Below are 18,712 nucleotides of genomic sequence, written 5' to 3' on the forward strand. Positions count from 1 at the left end.
GATGCTGTCTCACTGTGATTCGGATTTGCATTTCCCTGATGACTAATAATGTTTAGAATATTTTCAAGTGTTTATTGGCTGTTTATATACATTCCCTGGGGAAAGGTGTATTCAAATCCTCTGCCCATTGTTTAATAAAATTGTCTTTTTATTGTTGAGTTGTAAGGATTCTTCATATATTCTGGATACTGTTCCATTATCAGATTTGCAGAAATTTTCTCCCATTCTGTGGGTTGTCTTTTTACTTTTTTGGAAGTGTCCGTTGAAGCACAAAATTTTACAATTTTGATTAAGTCCCATTTATTTATTTTCTTGTTTTGTGGCTTGTACTTTTGGTGTGACATTTGAGAAACCATTGCCTAACCAACAGTCATGATTTCACCTGATTCTAGGAGCTTTGTAGTTTTAGCCCTTGTGTTTAGGTCTTCAATCTACTTTGAATTAATTTTTGTAGATAGTGTGAAGAAGGGGTCCAAATTTGTGCTTTTACACGTGGATGTCCAGCTGTCTCAGCAGCATTTGTTGAGACAACAGTCTTTCTCTGTTTATTGTCTTGGCACTCTCAGTCGGAAACCATTGACTGTAAATGCAGGGGTTTATTTGTGGATTCTTAGTTCTCTTTCCATGGAAATATTTACAGCATCTATCCTATATCATCTATATCATCTGTGTCAGTATCTATACTCAGATTTTCTCTTTTTTCTTGAGTCAGTTTCAATAGTTTGTATTTATTTCCAGGAAATTGTTCATTTCATCTAGCTAATCTAATTTGTTGATGTAAAATTGTTCTTAGTGTTCCCTTGTAATCCTTTTTATTTCGTAAGTTGGGCAGTAATGTTTCTTTCATTCTTAATTGTAGTAATTAAGTCTTCTTCTGTGTTTCTGAGTCAGTCTAGATGAAGACATGTCGATTTTGTTGGTCTTTTCAAAGAACCCACTTTTGGGGCACCTGGGTTGTTCGGTTGGTTAAGCATCTGCCTTTGGCTCAGATCATGATTTCAGTCATGGGTTTGAGTCCCGCATCGGGCTCTCTGCTCAACAGGGTCTCTGCTTCTCCCTCTACCTCTGCCCCTTCCCCCTCTAGCACTCCCTGTCACTCCCTCTTTCTCTCTCTCAAATAAATAAATAAAAAATCTTCAAAACAACAACAAAAATAAAGAACCCATTTTTGGTTTGCTTTTCCATTCTTGATCTCACTTATTTTTGCTCTAGGGCTTGTTATTTTCTTCTGCTTACCTTTGGTTTAGTTTTGCTTTTCTGGTTTCTTGGTGGAAGTTGAGGTTACTGAGTTGGAATCTTTCTTCATTTTTGAATGTAAGTGTTGACAGCTTTGAAGGAGCTCCTGCCGAGTCCTGCCCTTTGTGGGGCTGTGGCTACGGGGCTGGTCTTCAGGGAGGGGCAGGGAGGAGGCCTGGGAGAAGCACGGCAAAGCTCCTGCTCTTACCTAAATCTGGTTGATTTTCTTGCATAAATAAATAATCCTTGGATTGCTGCAGGCCTTTGGTTAATTCCCAGAGTCCTTAAACAGTTAATTATGAAAATGTGGTCATTGCCCTCATTACATTTATGGAGAAGCAAGGTGCCAGTAGACATTACTGTGCTGCTCCCAGTGATGCCATCTACCTACCATGTTTTGTGATCAAAAAATGAATCACAATGAATGTGATTGCAATAGGATATTTTATAGAAATTGGTTAACCACTTCTAAATGTCATAAGGAAAGAAAATATATAAGACTACCTAGCAAGTTTTGAGAAAGAAAACGGTACATGACTGCTTATCCTATTTGATATCAAAACTTTCTGTAAAGCTAAAGAAATCAAAGCATTTGTATTACTGCTGAAAGAGACAAACAGCTCAATAGAACAAAGTAGAGACTCTAGAGCCCCACTTATGAAAAGGGGGATTCACGTGGGATGATTTAATACCTGGCTGGTATTAAACCCTGCCTAATGAACTCACAAAACAGTCCTATTTGTGGGATTTGCTCGGTTGTTACCAAGCTAGCTGTTCATGGTTTCTCACCATGAGGTTGGGTCGACTTTGCCTCGGAATTAGGGACGTTTTGTCAGCCATGTGAGAGGAGGCTGTGGGAGACGGGGGTGCTTCGCAGTGGATGTGGGGTGAGTCGCCGACAGCTGTTGGGTGTTCACAGCATAAGAGAGGACACCCCCACCATTTTCAAGGTGGCGCAAGGGGTCATCGCTGGGATTGCCAAGGGAAGACAGCTGAGGAATCCCCGCAGAAAGTATGGATATGACTTCTCCCAGCATGATACCAAACCTGGAAACTACAAGAATTCCAGATTTCAAAACTTCTGTAGAGCACGATCACCACATACCAATTCAGAGGCTGGTAAAAGGAGGTGGGGACATGTGCTAGCCAATGGTTAGTAGAGCAGGCCTCTGGATCCATAACTAAAAGATAAGCTGTTGTGAAAATAGTGAGGGGCTTTAACACGCATGACGCTTTTGTGCCTGAAGAGAGACACTTGGTGTTATTTGTTCTTTGTTTAAGACATACTATGTTAAGTATATATAAATATATAATTTTTAAAAATAATTTAAGCAGTGTTAGAAATTATTATTTTAAATATATTAACAGTAAAAAAAAAGCATGCAGAAATAAAATGATTACAAAATCTATTACTATAATAGTAAACCTCAAAAAATACGTGTGCTGTAGTTTTAATTCATTTCTCCACCACCGTGCCCCCTGCAGGCTGACAGTGGTTTTTTGGAAGCTTACCTGCGCAGCTCTGAGAGGGCAGGTAGCCTCCCGCAGCACGGCAGTAGAGCTGCAGTCTGGCAGGACCCGGTCATTGGGAGACTGGGCAACTTTTGTCTAAGATGATTTGGACCTTGAGTTCAGCCTGAGCTCCTGTCTCAGGTTAGAATCTAATAATGATTCTCTCTTGCGCTGATGCCCACAGCCTGGCTGGGGCCCCTGTTGCTGCCCAGGGCCACCTGATGTGTGGGGGTGCCTTGCTTTCTGGGCACACCTCTGTATTGTAGGCCCTCCGCCTTCCGCCTCCACTCATGGAGACAGCTGCTTGGCAAAGAGCTTTGTTTTTGTTTGTTCATTTGTTTGTTTTCGGTGGAAAGTACTGTTAGAGGCTAAAATCTCAGCTCCAGGGTTCCACTTTTCATGAATGAACAGAAGACAGACCTGTTACCACTCTGAGTTCACGATGAGTGCCTCCCAGTTCAATTTGATTATTATTAGGTCCATCAAGTTTTTTAAATCTAATATAGAAAACACCTGAATTTCTACTTTGCGATACTCTATTTACTTAAGTTTGCTGAACCTTTGACCAGAAATTAATGTACATCCTCCTTTTTTTATCCTCGTGTGTTTTCATTGATTCTCACCCAGTGACTTTGTTGCTGGATTTTGAACAGGCAGTTTATGGAAGGAACAGAGATACCAACGAACATGGTAAGATGCTACTCCTCAGCGCTAACGGATAAATGCACACACATCATTCTTCGCCTTATTGGCATATATTTTGGGAAAGCTTATAATACAGAGTTTTAGAAGAGAATCACAGAGACCATCCTGTCACATGTTACTTGGTGTCTCAGAGAGTGACTGGACAGAGCAGGGGGCCTGGGGGCTCTTCATCCTTGTGTGTCAGGGGCTCTGAAATTCTCAGGCACTTTGGCTGAAAATTCTGCTCTCAAGAATTCGTCTTCAGGAGACAACCATAGGGGATGTTCATTGCAGCATTAATTTAAATAATTAACAAGTAGAAGCAGCCTGAAGGCCCAATAGTAGAGGATTTAGTAAACCAGTTATGTTCTCCTACAACATAGAGAATATTAAGCAGCAGTTAGCATTTACAGGATTGACTTATGGCATGAAAAAATGTACCCAGCATATGAAGTCAAAATACACACAAGAACAGTATATATGACATGAAATATTGGGGTTTGTGTGTGTGCTATGTGCCTGTGCGTGCCTATACCTATGTGTATGTGTGTGTGTGTGTGTATTTTAAAGGCCTCAAGGAGATACAACCAAAGGCTTATGGTGTCTGTTTCTGAGATCTGGAACCGCTGCTGATACCTATGTTCACACATTTTTGAATTTTCTAAATTTTCCTAAAAGAACAAATATGACTTTTATAATCATAGGAGAAATAATATGTTTTTTTAAATTAGAAAATAATTATATGAAAATTGGTCTGATTTTCTAAGCATAAGAGCAAGTAATTTCAAATAGTAGATAAGTTTTGTTTTTATGGACAGATTTCTTCAGGTATCAATAAACATTATTTATAAGCCTAAAAAAAAGCTGTTATGAACATTTTCTACAGATATTACAGACACAGATATATTACATTGTTCTGAAAGCACATACAATTATTTCATTTTGTTTAAAGAATATATAGGGAGCACCTGGGTGGTGCAGTTGGTTAAGTGTCTGACTCTTGGTTTTGGCTCAGGCCCTGATCTCACGGTCATGGGATCAAGCCCGGTGTTGGGCTCCGTGCTCAGCACAGAACCTGTTTGAGATTCTCCCTCCCTCTCTCTCCCTCTGCCCCACCTGCTCGTGCATATGCACTCACTCTCTCTCAAATAAATAAATCAATCTTCAAAAAAATATATATAGGTAAATGTTATAATGAAAAACGTCTAGAAGAAAATAGAAGTTTATTGCTGTTGGTGTTTTTGTCTGGGAGTTGCAGGTGCTTTTAAATAAATTTCTTGCACTTTTCTGCACTTCCCAAACTTTCTGTACGAAGAGTAGGCATGTGTTTTGTTGTCACAGGATGTACACTTGGTGTCATAAAGGTAGAATCTCTGCGCGTGGCGGGGTACCCGTGCAGGGGGCAGCTTCTCTCGTCAGGTGTTCCAGGGCACGGGTGTGCAGAGCTCACCCTCTATCACTGATTGAAACCCTTGTATTTGGGGAGTTGTCCAGAAAGTCTTGTAGATGTATCTTAGGCAACTTTAGTACCTGATGAGAACCCACACAGATCTCCTGTGTCTGATTCTGGTAATGAGAGTGACCCCCTCAGAAAGCCAAGGAGGTAAAAATAATGGAATTTAAAATTTTAATTTAATAAGCCCATGTACTAACTGAGATCGAAACCAAAATCCTTTTTATATATGATTGCAAGTTCATACTGAATAAAGTTCATCAGTATAATATAAAAATATTGAAACATGGATGTACATGTCTGTATTCACACACATGGAGTATGATCTGTTAAATGGGAAAATGAAACAAAAAATACATCCTCCCCAGATGGGCACAAGCCTATCTTCTAAGCGGTGGAAGCACATAGTCACTGGTGTGTGGCCAGATGAGAGGGCCTGCTGTCCCTAGCCAGGGAGCGAGGCGGGCCCACCATGCAGGAGCTCTCAGGGTCTGTGTTCGTTGGCCTTATTGACCACGTGCGTTGACCTCTACATGCTATTTTTTGAAGTGGAGGAGTAAAGAAGCTCAGCGCCCTGGCTACCTCCTTTTCTTTTCTCCTGAGACCATCACTAAGAGTATAATTACTTAGAAAGGGTAATTGCATTGGTGGATTCTGTGATGGAAATGAAGCTGAATCATCCTTGCCTGTCCTCCCCCCTACAGAAGCTCTTTTAAACCCTAGTTACCCCTGACTCTTGTTGGCACTGCAGAACTTGAAGTTCATTCTGCAGCAGGGGGTAGGTTAGTGAGATACTCTGTCGCCCAGATCTGGAGAGATTTGGAGTCAAGGCTGTCTTCCTCCTGAAGTCAGATCTTTGCTATGGCTTTAGGTAAAAAAGTGGCATTTGCTTGTCTTCCTGTATTGAGATCTAAGTGTGAGCTCCCATTTAGCAAAAATAGGACCTATAAGCAGATTTCCTGGGAGCTGCTTTTCCAACTGTGTCCTGCTGCAAATCCATCAGCCTTACCCCAGGTCTCCATTAAGTAGCCTTTAGAAGTGGTGGTCTAAAACGTTCCACGTGGTGGTCCACAGCCACTACCCCCATTCTGCTGGTCTCTGATCGCTCATCCTCCTCTGATGCGGGAGCCCCAGAAGCCAACTCTATGTTGGAAGAAATGGAACGTGTGGGGTCCCAGTGAGGGGGGACATCAAGGACTCTCCCTGCCATCATAGCCATGGGCCGGGCCAGTCTGTAACATGAATATTAAAATTCTGGTGTAAAATGTCAGCAGTGTCCATGTGAGTGTGAGGACGACCAGGGGTATCAGATATGTGGATTTGTGTGGGTAGCCATGGGTGAGGGAAAAGGCAAATAGCAAGAAGCTCTGGGGTTGGGATGGGGGCCTCAGTGGATTCCAGAAGAACACCTCCCTCCCTGAGTTGTCGGCTGAGTGATTTCAGGCTATTGGAACATGTAGGCTGCTCTGGTCTGAGGAGGCTGTGGGAGAACCACCTTCAGGAAGGGAGGGCTTCTCTTTTTGGTAGATGCTCTGGTTGGAATACTAAGATTCTATAAATTCCTCTGCACCTAACAGTAACATTACTATTATTTGCATCTATGGCTAAATTCATGAAAAGAATAGAATTTTGCTTGTTCGTTTTGCCTCATTTCTAGTCAGTGCTTTTAAAATGTGTTTCTAATGCTAAAATTCTGTTGTGGTTGTGTGTGGTTGCATTTGCGATGCTGCAGGGTCATGTTCAAACCAGGGACGAAGGGGAAAGCCTGCGCTCTGGGCTGTGGCTCGTGTGGCCCAGGCGTGGTCAGCAGCAGTGTTCGCCTGGGCCATGTGAACACCACAGAGCCCTAAACTCTGAGCAAGTGACAGCGTCTGATCAGACCTGCTCTGACTGTGTTTTGACTTGCAAGGCTCTCATGGTAGGTACGTCTTCTCTTGTCCGCCCTCCCCCATCCAGTAAGTGTTATTTTATTTTGTTCTTTTGAAGAAAAGAGAGAATACCCACAGATGTAGAGGTATGCATATCCTGAGTCTCCCAGCGCACGTACAGTTCTGCCTGTTGTCCTTCGGAGTCTTGCCCTTCACTCAGGGAGGGGAGCCCTGACCTGCATGCAGGCCCCCGCTTGGTGCACTGCCTGTCTGTCCTTATGTCTCTTCACACGGGCACCCGTCTGTCCAACATGTACAGAGGACCTGCCTTCCGCCAAGTTCTCTTCCCGGAGTTCAGTCCCTGCCACTATGGGGCTCACTTGTGGTGGGGGTGAGAGACAAGAGTCAAGAGAAATAAGTTAAAAATGCAGTGGTGCCGGGCAGGTGGATCAGAGCAGGAAGACCGGCAAGGAGTTGGGAGCACCTGCCAGGTGGCCCAGGAGGCCTTTCAGAGGAGGTGGTGGTCAAGCTGGTGGCATGACAGAGCTTACACACAGTGTGGCTGCAGCAGTGGCTGGGTGGTAGGAGCGCAACATGGGAGGGCAGTGAGCAAAGGGTGGGTGAAAATGTGCTTTGGAGAATAGGGGCGGCTGTCAGCCTTCCCTCTAAGAAGTTCTGGTGTTACTCTTAGCACGAGGCTTCGGAGCTGCAGGGGAGGTGGTTTTGGTTGGGAGGCTACAGCCTGCAAGAGGGCAGATGGTGGGCATGGTGGGTGCTAGGGCTAGGTCAGAGGCTGTGCTAAGGCAGAGCTGACGGACTTGCTGGAGGATGGGTCAGGGAGGTTGGTGAAGACGATTAGACTGAGTCCCAGCAGGCTGAGCACATGAGGTGCGATGACCTTGGGATCGTCAGGGATTGGTCTTGGACTTGATATCTAGACATCCTAGTTTCTTGGTCAGGTGGGTAGTTGATGCAGAAGCTCAGGGGAGAGGGCTTGGCAGGGAGTTGGATTTAGGGAATCCAGTGGAGAATATATTTATGGTTATGGACTGGATGGGCTCACCTGGAGAAGGAAAGTCAGTAGAGAGGAGCAGAGCTCCCCCAGTCCAACCCCAGAAACCAGAGGCCTGAGGGGGCTGGTGCTCTGGCCCGAGGCCCTCACTGTGTGTTCAGGGCACCCCGCCCCCATCCCCCGGGTCCTAGGCTTTCTCTTGCCAGTGCTCTGTAGGCTTCTAGGAGCACTTGATCCGGCCAGGGCTGCCTGTCCCTGTCCAGCAGACAGTGCAGCCATTTTTGATGTTTAGGTCTCTCTCTTGGAGGTTTGTCTCTTTTAAATTTCTTCTCGCATGGCATTCAGGATTTGGAGGAAAACATCTCCATGTGACCTGCACACTCCACTCCTGTGCTGGGTGCTGGCTGGTCTGCACGGCTTGCTTTTCTCTGCCTGCCTGACCATCTTTCCATGTGTGTGTGTGCCATCCATATGCTGACTTTGGCGAAGTATTTGGTTAAGTATTGTGCCCATTTTAAAATGATGTTTTTTGTTTTCTAATTAAATTTTGAGAGTTCAGTGTGTTCCTGACAGTCCTTTATGGGGCAGTGTTCTCCTGGTCTGCCACTTCACTCATCATTTTTATATCAGTGTCTTTTGATGAAAAGTTTTAAATTTTGATAACATCCAACTTATCTATTTTTTTCCTTTTATACATCATGTCTTTTGTATCGCTTAAGAATTGCTTGTGAAACCAGAGGTCTGTAAGATCTCCTCTTGTTCTTTTTTTCAAAAGTCTTACAGTTTCAGTTATTGCATTTAAGTCTATGATCTATCTTGAATAATTTTATATAGAATGGGAAGAAAATACCAAGATCCTTTTTTTTTTTTTTGTACATGGTGTCTAATTGTTTCAGCATCCGTTGTTAAAAATATTATCCTTTCCCCATTCAATCACCTTGGAACCTTTGTCAAAAATCATTTGGCCATGTATAGGTGTGTGTTTTCAAGGGTACCCGGGATTTATTTCAATCAGGAATGGTAAGAAAGGCCGACATGGAAATGACTGTCATGAAGGAGGAAGTTTATGCTCAGAGGTCCCAAGAAACAGGAGGCAGGCCGCCCAGGGCCCCACGAGGAAGCACCACGGTCCATCAGGAGGCAGAGGCGGTGAGGGGAAAATGTGGGCAAGAGTATTATTGTGGTTTCTGTGGGAGGAATAGGTGAGGCAGGGTCTGCAGGCTTAAGTTTGGCTCGTTTGAACAATTTCAGCAGGCCCTAGGGCATAGGGGCTGTCCCTTGTTGTCTGGTCCCTGGCCCTGGGGTGATTAGGGCAGGGGGATGGTGGCCCAGGTTGAGAGCCCCTTAGAGGAGGTGGTGCAGGTGGGGGATTGGTTGGTTTGCTCCTGGGGTGAGTTATTTATCCTATCTAGAACTGGCTAACTCTAGGAAGGCAATCCCTCCGGGGTCAGCAAGGCAAAGATGTCAAAGCATAAGAACACAGAAAATTAGAAACGTGATTAACAAAGTACAGACTGTTTCTGGACTACCCTGTTCCTTTTGGTCAATCCGTCCTTACCGCTGTAGCTTTATAATAAATCTTGGAATAAAGCAGTGTAAGTTCTCCCACTTTGTTCCCTTTCTCAAAGTTGTTTAGGCTGTTTTATTTCCTTCATATTTCCATACGCATTTTAGAATCCACGTAGCCTGTTCTGATTTTGATTGAGATTGCACTGAATTGATAGATCACCTTGGTGCGATTGACCTCTTGTTGAGTAGAAGTGCTCAGAGGGGACATCCTTAGTTTTTTTTCCTGATCTTGAGCGTATGCATCAGCCTCTCACCCTTATGTATGACGTTAGCTGTGTATTCTGGCTGGCGCTCCTTCGTAAGGCACGGAAAGTGCTCTTACAGTATGGGTTTGCAGAGAAGTTTTTCATGAGTGATAATGAATTTTGTCAAACGCTTTTTCTGCGTCTATAGAGACAATCGCATAGTTTTCCTTTATAAGTCTGTTTGTATGGCCCATCCATATAACTCAGTTATATTGATTTTTAAAAAGTTATTAAACCAATTGCATTTCTGGGTTGAAATCCACTTTGTCATACATATTTTTTTTATATTACATGGTTTGATATGCTAAAATTTAAGAATTTTTGTAACTGTATTTATGAGGAATATTGGTTTGTTTTACTTCTAGTGTATTTTTCTGGTTTAGATATCAAATTAATATACTTGCCTCATTGAATGAGTTGGGAAGTGTTCTCTTATTTTAAATTTTCAGGATGAGTTAATAAGGAATTTGTCTTATTTTTTTCCTTGAATATTTGCTAGAATTCACGACTGAAGCCATCTTTTTTTGGTGGGAAGGCTTTTAACTTGAGTTCCATTTCTGAATACATATAGGGTTATCTATAACCTTCTTGAGTGAGTTTGGATAGCTTGGCTCTTCTAAGCATTTGTTCCATCTATATTATTAAATTTATGCCGTGCAATAGATCCTAACATTCCCTTATTACATTCTGTTTTATTTATTGACTGACTGGCATGAAATTCACATAACATACAATTAATCATTTTAAAGTATACAATTCAGGGCGCCTGGGTGGCTCAGTCGTTAAACATCTGCCTTCGGCTCGGTCATGATGTCACGGCCCTGGGATCAAGCCCCTCATCGTCGGATCAGGCTCCCTGCTCGACGGGAAGAAGCCTGCTTCTCCCTCTCCCACTCCCCCTGCTTGTGTTTCCTCTCTCGCTGTCTCTCTCTCTCTCTGTCAAATAAATAAATAAAATCTTAAAAAAACCCCCGAAGTGTACAATTCAGGGGCATTCAGTGCATTCATAGGGTTGTGCAACTACCACCCGGTTTCAGACTTTTTGACAACTTTTTCATCATCCCAGAGAAATGCTCCACGCTGATTAAGTAATTACTTCCTATTTCTTCTTTCCCCGTCCCCTGGACACCACAAATCTGCTTTCTATCTCTTTGGATTGACCTATTCTGGGTATTTCATTTAAATGGAATCATATAGTATATGAACGTTTGTGTCTGGCTTCTTTCATTTAGCGTCATGTTTTCAAAGTTCATCTGAGTTGTAGTGTGGATCAGTACTTCCTTTTTCTTAATTGCTGCAGAATATTCCATTGTATGGATATTTAAGAGTTTGTTTATCAATTCATCCATTGATGGACTCTTGAGTTGTTTCTGTGTTTTGGCTATTGTAGAATAATGAGGCTATGAGCAAGTATCTGTTTGATTCCCTGATTTCAGTTCTTCTGGATGTATAACTTGATGTGAAATTGCTGAGTCATGGAAATTCTATGTTTACCTTTCTGAGGAATTGGCAAACTCTTCCATAGAGGCTGTACAGCTTTACACTCACACCTGTGACATGTCAAGGTGCCTGTTTCTCCATGTCCTCACTAACACATGTTATTTTCTGCTGCTTCAATTATAGCCATCCTAGTAGGTGTAAAATGGTTCTACATGGTGGTTTTGACTTAATTATCTTTTAGTGGCCTTTGTATCAGTAGTAGTATTCTATTTATCATTATTGAGACTGGTAAATCTGTGTCTTCTCCCTTTTTCTCCTGGTGAGTGTGGCTAGATGTTTATTAATATTATTGATCTTCTCAAAGAACCAATTTTTTACTTCATTAATTTTGTGTATTATTTTTCAATTGGAAGTATATCTGACACACAGTGTTACATTTGTTTCAGATATACAACATAATGATTTAACAATTCTGTATTTTTTTCTTTTTTTTTTTTTTAAGATTTTATTTATTTGACAGAGAGAGAGAGCCAGCCAGCGAGAGAGGGAACACATGCAGGGGGAGTGGGAGAGGAAGAAGCAGGCTCCCAGCGGAAGAGCCTGACGTGGGGCTCAATCCCAGAACTCCGGGATCACTCCTGAGCCGAAGGCAGATGCTTAACGACTGAGCCACCCAGGCGCCCCTGTATTTTTTTCTTAATTGACTTTCAGATCATGTATTTCTATTCTTAATTTTTTTTCCTTCTGCTTACTTTGGAATTAATTTGCTCTCTCTTTTTCTTTCTAATTTTGTGTAGTGAAAGCTTAGGCTATTGATTTGAGAACTTTCTTTTTTCTTAATCTAGGCATTTTAGTGCTATAAATATTCCTCATGATACTGCTTTTGCTGCATCCCACACAGTTTGATATGTTGTGTTTTCATTTTTATTCAGGTAAAAATGCTTTCTAGTTTCCACTCTGATTTCTTCTTTGACTCATGTGTTACTTATAATTGTGGTATTTTTCTGTTACTGATTTCTAATTGAATTCCGTGGTGGTCAGGGAACACACTACTTCTGATTTAAATCTTTTAAGTTTATTAAGACCTTTAAAAATGGCTCAGAATATGGTCTTTGAAAATATTCCATGATCACTTAAAATAATATGTACTGTGTTGTTGTTGTGTAGAGTGCTCTGTAAATGTCCATTAGGTCATGTTGGTTGATAGTGTTGTTTGAGTCTCATATATCCTTTATTGATCTTCTGTTTTAGTTGTTTGACCCTTTATTATTATGTAATGCCCCTTTTTACTTCTGATAGTATTCTTTGCTTTGCTCTGGGACCTACTTTTTCTGATGTTAATATAGGCATTTCATCTTTCTTTTTATTAGGGCTAGCATGGTACATCTTTTCCAATCTTTGTCTTTCAACCTATTTGTATATTTGTATTTAAAGTGGGTTTCTTATAAACAGCATACAGTGGGCTTCTCGGTTTTTTAAATCCACTCTTAAGATCTCTTCATTTTAATTAGCATGTTTATACCATTGATATTTAATGTGGGTATTGATATAATAATGTTTAAACCTATCATTTTGCCATTTTTTTTATTTGTCCCATTTGTTATTAGTCCTCTTTTTCTGCTTTATAATGGACTGAGTACTTTTTATTTTTATTTTTTTAAAGATTTTATTTCTTTATTTGTCACAGAGACACAGAGAGAGAGAGAGAGCACAAGCAGGGGGAGTGGCAGGCAGAGGGAGAAGCAGGCTCCCTGCTGAGCAAGGAGCCTGATGGAGGACTCTATCCAAGGACCCTGGGATCATGACCTGAGCTGAGGCAGACACCCATCCAACTGAGCCACCCGGGCATCCTGGACTGAGTACTTTTTGTGATCAATTCTAGCACCTTTACCAACTTAGTGATATCTCTTTAAGAGGTTGTTTGAGATTCATTGAGTATATCCTTACCACCATCTGTCAAGTAATATTATACTTTTCCACTTAGAGTATAAAACCTAATAACAGTATACTTCCATCTCACTTCTCTTGGCCTTTACGTTATTATTGCCAAGCCATTTACTTCTACATTTTATAAACCCCATCCTACGTTGTTATTATTTTTGCTTTAGTCTGTTATCTTTTAAAACAATCTTAAAATTAAGAAAAAGGCTTTTATATTTATTCATGAATTTTGTTTCCAGTACTTTTCATTTCTTTTTGTAGATCTGGATTTCCTTTTGATATTGTTTTCCTCTTGTGTGATGAACTTAGTTTAATATTATTTGTAGTTTAAGTATGTTGGTGATGAATTATTTTAGCTTTTGTTTGTTGGAAAAAGTCTTCATTTTGCCTTTGTATTTGAAAGTTATTTTCATTACGTATGGTATTTCAGGTTGACAGTTTTGTCCTTCCTTACTTTAGAGATACCATTCTACTGGTTTCTGGCTTGCATTGTTTCTGAGAATTCCTCTGTCTACCATGTCTTTGTCCTTCTGTACATAATGTTTCTTTTTTGTCTGGTTGTTTTAAAGATTTTCTCTTTAGATATGCTGATTATGATGTGCCTTGGTTTAATTTCCTTCACGTTTTCTTCTGTTTGGGGATTGCTGACTTTCTTGTATTTATAGGTTCATAATTTTCATCAAATTTCAAACATTTTTTGTCATTATTTTTTGAGATCTCTTTTTTTGTCTCATCTTGTCCTCCCCCTCTGGGTCTTCAGTTACATTATACTTACATAATTTGTGTGTGTGTGTGTGTGTGTGTGTGTGTGTATTTCTGCTTTTTTGGGGGGGTCTTTCTTTAAATTTCATTTCAGATAGTTTCTGTCTGCTCAGATTGTTTTGTCTGCACATTGACTAATCTTTCCTTTTGTAGTGTCTAATGTGATGTTAATCCCATCAAGTATATTTTCATTTCAGATGTTTGACTTGGGCTTTTTTTAAATGCTTTTCATGTCTCTCCTTAGCGTATTGTGCTTTTCTCTATCTTCTTGAATATATACAGTGTCTTTGTAATAGTATTTTAAGGACCTTGTGCACTAATTATTTCCTTGTATTTCTAATTGATCAACTATTCTCATTATGAGATAATATTTTCATGCTTCTTTGCATGCCTGGTAATTTTTGAATGGATGAAAGACATTGTATATTTTATGTTGTTGGGGTCTGTATTCTTTAAAATATTTTAAATTTTTTTGGAGAACTGCATTTAAGTTGCTTGGAAAGTTTAGATCCCCACAAAGGTGATATGTTGTTGGACATTGTTAGGCAGTACCTGGTTTAGTACACCAGCTTGATCTGGTGATAATATGGCCCTGCTGCTGAGCCAGTGCTCTTCCAAATGCTCAGCCAGTGGCCCCATGTGACAAGGTTTCCTCATCTGGTTGTTGGAAGTGTGAACCATTCCTAGAGCTGTGGGAGCTACAGCTGCTGTTTGTTCTGCTCTTTCTGTTGGCTCCTTCCTTGGCCTCAGATAGATTGCTCACCCACACATGCTGATCAGTGTCTAGGTGAAGCCTCAAGTGATTCACCCAGAGGTCTCTGGAGCATTTCTCTCTGCAGCTCTCTCCTTTTGGGTACTCTGCCCTGCTAATTCTAGCTGCTCTGTGTCCCTGAATTTCAACTGTTTCTTCATCTCGGGACTCGCCTGACTTTGCCTGGGTTCCTCTTTTCTGCACTGTAGCCAGAAAACTCCCCCCAAACTGTAGGCAGGGCAGTTGCATTGTATTTGTTTCCTTCGCTCAGGGATCATCGTCCTGTGTCTCAAAACCCTGTCTCATGTCTTTTGTCTGGTTTTTTTTTGCTGGAGAGTCGATCTGGTCTGTCTTCTTCTGTCTCAGCTAGAAGCGGATGGACATCCTCTGTTAGGGGTTTCTAATCTTCCTCTGGTCTTCAGTCATCATTGTATACAGGCCTTGGGTCCTCTGGTCTTCAGTCATCATTGTATACAGGCCTTGGGCTGCCTGTAGGAGCCTTCGGCAGTGCCACTTACATGCACATTAAGTTTTTGCAAAGGCAGGATGCCTTGTCCTGTCCAGGTGAAGCATTCTTCAGACTTGGAGCTGAGACCACATGGTGCCCTAGGGGTCCCACCTAGCCTCCCCGCCCCCCAGTCTTCTCCTTACCGGTAGCTCCCCACGGGCCCACAGGATCGAGAATCTATACTTTCCCAAACTTTCCCAACACTTTCCACCCAGCTTTATGACTGTGGGTCAGGGTTTATGGGAGTCTGGGCTCTAAACATGTATCTGTATCTTAACTTCTGAACTCAGTTTAGAATGTAACCTCTTTTATGGAATTTTTTTCCTCTGGGAAACTGCCTTCGACCTCCTAAATAACTGATTTATGAGTACAGTCTTTTAATAAATTCCTTTGGTTTGATAAAATTTGGCATCTAAGGTGATAGATTATTCTTTGGGTTATTTTCTATCTGTGATTTCCAATTATAATAATTTTTTTAACCCATTTACAGGACTGTCTACAGAGAGAGATGTTCACATGGTTCCATGTAAGTAGTGCTTCTTATAATGCTTTTATAGAGGTTATGTCTTTAAATTGAGTGATTCTTTCTACATCAGTTGATTTTTTAAGTCTTGCTTGCATGTGAAGCCATGTGTCTTGCTGCCTCTCCTTGTGGCCTGGTTTCACATCTCATGAGGGACCTGTCACAGGTCAGAGTGCACCAACAGTGTCAGTGATTTGTATGATTTCTTTCTGACTGTTGTAGAACCAAGATTTTAAAAGAAGCCATTTTCTCCTTTTCTGTTAAACATTTTCCTCCAACTTAACCTGACCAGACTGTCCAGCAGGGGGCCTGAGGGCCGGTGCCAGTGTGCGCTGCTGGACATGTGCATTTGCCCCGTGCTTCACCAGCACACGCCAGCCAGGCAGTGACAGGTGTGTGATGTGGCCGTGGTGGTGAGTCCAGGCTGTGTGGCCTCTTGGGGCCTTGACTCCAGTTTTACAAAACTACCTTGAAACGATTCCTTTCAAATCCTCAAGACGTCTTTTTCTAAAGCTTATAAATGTTGTTTTCTAAAAGTTTTTAGCAGGAAACTTGATTTCAGCAGTCTTGCATGGCATACTAACGTAGTCATGATACCATCTAGTGTTTGTGAAGTGCTTGATTAGTGCCAGCTTTACCAATCTGGGTTCTTCCCATCTAATCCCTTACTCCATCCTTACAGTACCCTGTGAGGTAGGTACTGTTGTTCTGCTCACTTTCCAAGGCTCAGCGACATGACACCACTTGTTGCCAGTGGTGACCAGGATTTGAGCCCAGGCCTCTGACCTCACGAGCCCGAGTCCCTTCACAATGGTAGGATAAGCAGGAGCTGCCTTGTTGATAAGATGTGGGCTCTGAAGTCAGTGTCTGCCCTTCCTGGTGGTCTTGATGGCAGCCCCAAGTAACCACCCCGGAGTCCTGAGCTCAGCTGACCCTGGTCCGAGAGCACTACAGCCACAGCCTGCCAAGCTTCCTGAGCCTCTATCCTGCAGCAGGGGCCATGACCTCATCAGCCACCCCTCGGGAGAGACGGTGGTGGTGGTGGTGAGGAGTCAGGCAACACTAGGTGTCTAGGGCTGGAGGGTAACTGGAGTCCTGACTGACGTTAGAAGAGGAAAGAGGGAAGTTCTTAATAACAAATTGCTTGAACAAAGGCCTTGTTTGTTCTTTCATTCATCTAGCAAATATTGACAAAGTCCCTGGGAGGTGCCAGCCAGTCTTCTGAAATCCCAGCTTCCTTTGGCTCATACCCATGTGGGGCTTACAAAACATAAATATACTAAGTAAACACATCAGTGTGTCTGGTGGGGATGCTTGCTGTGGAGGAGGGAAGGGAGGATCCGGGGTGTGGGAGTGCTGGCTGCAGTTCGAATAGGCCCACCCTACAAGGGGCATCTGAGCAGACCCTTGAAGGATATGCAGGAGCGAGCCCTGTGGGCGCTGGAGCACAAAGGGCTACAGGCCAAGGGGAGCGATGTGCCTGGCATGCTCATGGAGCATCGGGGAAGCTGGTGTGGCTGGAGCAGCGTGAGTAAGGGGCAGGGGGCAGGAGATGAGGTCAGAGAGCAGCAGGGTGCACATCAGGGGCCTGGAGGATTGTTCTGAGGTCGGTTCTCACTCTGCAGGGCACAGGGGCCGAGTGTGGGAGCAGGGAGCCTGGTCGTCTTTTTTCTCTCCGTGCTGGATCATTAAACTAAAGCCGTTATACTACTTGCTTCTTAGAGGACATCCAAATCCCCACTGGCTTGGGACCAACTCTGTAATTGTGCAAATCTGGGTCTAATTCTCACAGACATCCCGAGGGGAGAGCCGCTGGAATTCAGGCACATAAACAACGCCTTGTATGTGCTGGGCCTCTTTTCCCACTAGATTTGGTGTCTTCCAAATTTCTTCTCCTGGCAAATGAGGAACCTGGCTGACACTTCTGGAAATAAGCAAGCATGCTCAGGTGGGGTGGGCTGGCCCCGACTGACATCCTGTCTCGTAGGCACAGCACCTCAGGCGCCCAGTGAGGAGAGGAGGCCCCGGGCAGCTGGGCTGAGAGGCCGGACGAGCAGCGCAGTCTGGCTGCCAAGACTGTGATTCTGGAGGGTTGCAGCACAGATTCTGGGAATTCCCAGAGGCTTGGTTAAGTCAAGGCAGTGAGGTTTTTAGAGGGCACCTGTGGCCTCTCTTGCAGGTCAGGAGAGAGCTGTTAGGAACACTGACTGGTTGAAGCAGAAACGGCTGATTCCAATCCTAGCCGAGTCCTGCAGGGCTTTCCTGTTCCTGAAGAGGCAGAACGGAGCTCGTCGGCAGAGGATGTTTCCCAGGGGAAGTGGCAGCTTCGGAAGGACTTGGTTTTCCATTTGCACATCTCTGAGAACTTTCCACACTTCCTTAGAGTGAGGTGCCAGGCAGTTGTCTGGAGTGAAGCCGCTTCTGTGTGATGGCTGTGCTTTGACATGGCTGAGACCCCTGAAATCCCACTTTTTTTGCAGAGGGGACAGGGCTCCCACAGCTGCTTATTGGCAGAGCCCACTCCCTGCACATCTCAGAACTGGGCCTTCGGCCACACTAAGATCAGGACATTAAGAGACAACGATAACAAGACTATTGAAATTTTTATTTTCTTTGAGGTCTTTTATTTACTGTAATACTGACTTGGTTATTTGATTTTTATAGGGTGTTTTTCTGCATTGCCTTAAGATAACAATTCTCACTATAGAATTGGAAGATTTGGGAAGTATGAAAAAGAACTTTAAATCTCACCTGTAATGAGTACAGCCAGGAGGACTCCTCCATCAGGGCCCTTCTTCCCTGCTGTGTCCTTCTTGGTGGTGACCCTGGTTCCTTTCTATCTTGGGTGTGTTGCCTGGGGGGCTACTCTGCAGAGGGCCTCCCGGCCTGCCCCAGTCCAGGCCATACCTCCGTAGTAGGTTTGCTTGGATCAGAGGCAGTTTTTGTACGTCTGGCCTTTCTTCCTCAGATTCCTAACCTAGTCAGATCTCAGTCTTAGCTGATGGCCGTGCGTCATAGTTCAGGGAGAAAAGAGATGCTTCACTTTCCCATCCCGAACACTGCCATCCTGCTGTCCTGCCCCTTGGCTGGGTCTCCCTGCACCTAGGGCTGTGCAGGGCCTTGCTCCTGCCCCAATGAGGCCATCTCTCCTCTGTGTCTCGGTTCCTTTTCCCTGGCAGGCCACTTCGGTTAGCCTCCAAGATGACTC

The 18,712-nt window shown here is 43.1% G+C and overlaps 1 protein-coding gene across 6 annotated transcripts in view; it reads left to right on the top strand.

The window, feature by feature from the left end:
* Window positions 1–18,712, top strand: part of PCBP3 (poly(rC) binding protein 3) — a 269,833-nt gene that overhangs the window by 72,150 nt on the left and 178,971 nt on the right. For 5 of the 6 annotated variants that reach the window (XM_057306866.1, XM_057306868.1, XM_057306867.1 and 2 more), the window contains exon 2: window positions 15,472–15,507. The exons of the other annotated variant lie outside the window; for it this stretch is intronic. The gene's annotated coding sequence lies outside the window, so the exon portion shown is untranslated. The remainder of the gene's footprint in view (window positions 1–15,471; window positions 15,508–18,712) is intronic. 6 annotated transcript variants of the gene reach the window in all.

Source organism: Ursus arctos, unplaced genomic scaffold, assembly GCF_023065955.2.
Source record: "Ursus arctos isolate Adak ecotype North America unplaced genomic scaffold, UrsArc2.0 scaffold_4, whole genome shotgun sequence".
NCBI lineage: Eukaryota > Metazoa > Chordata > Mammalia > Carnivora > Ursidae > Ursus > Ursus arctos.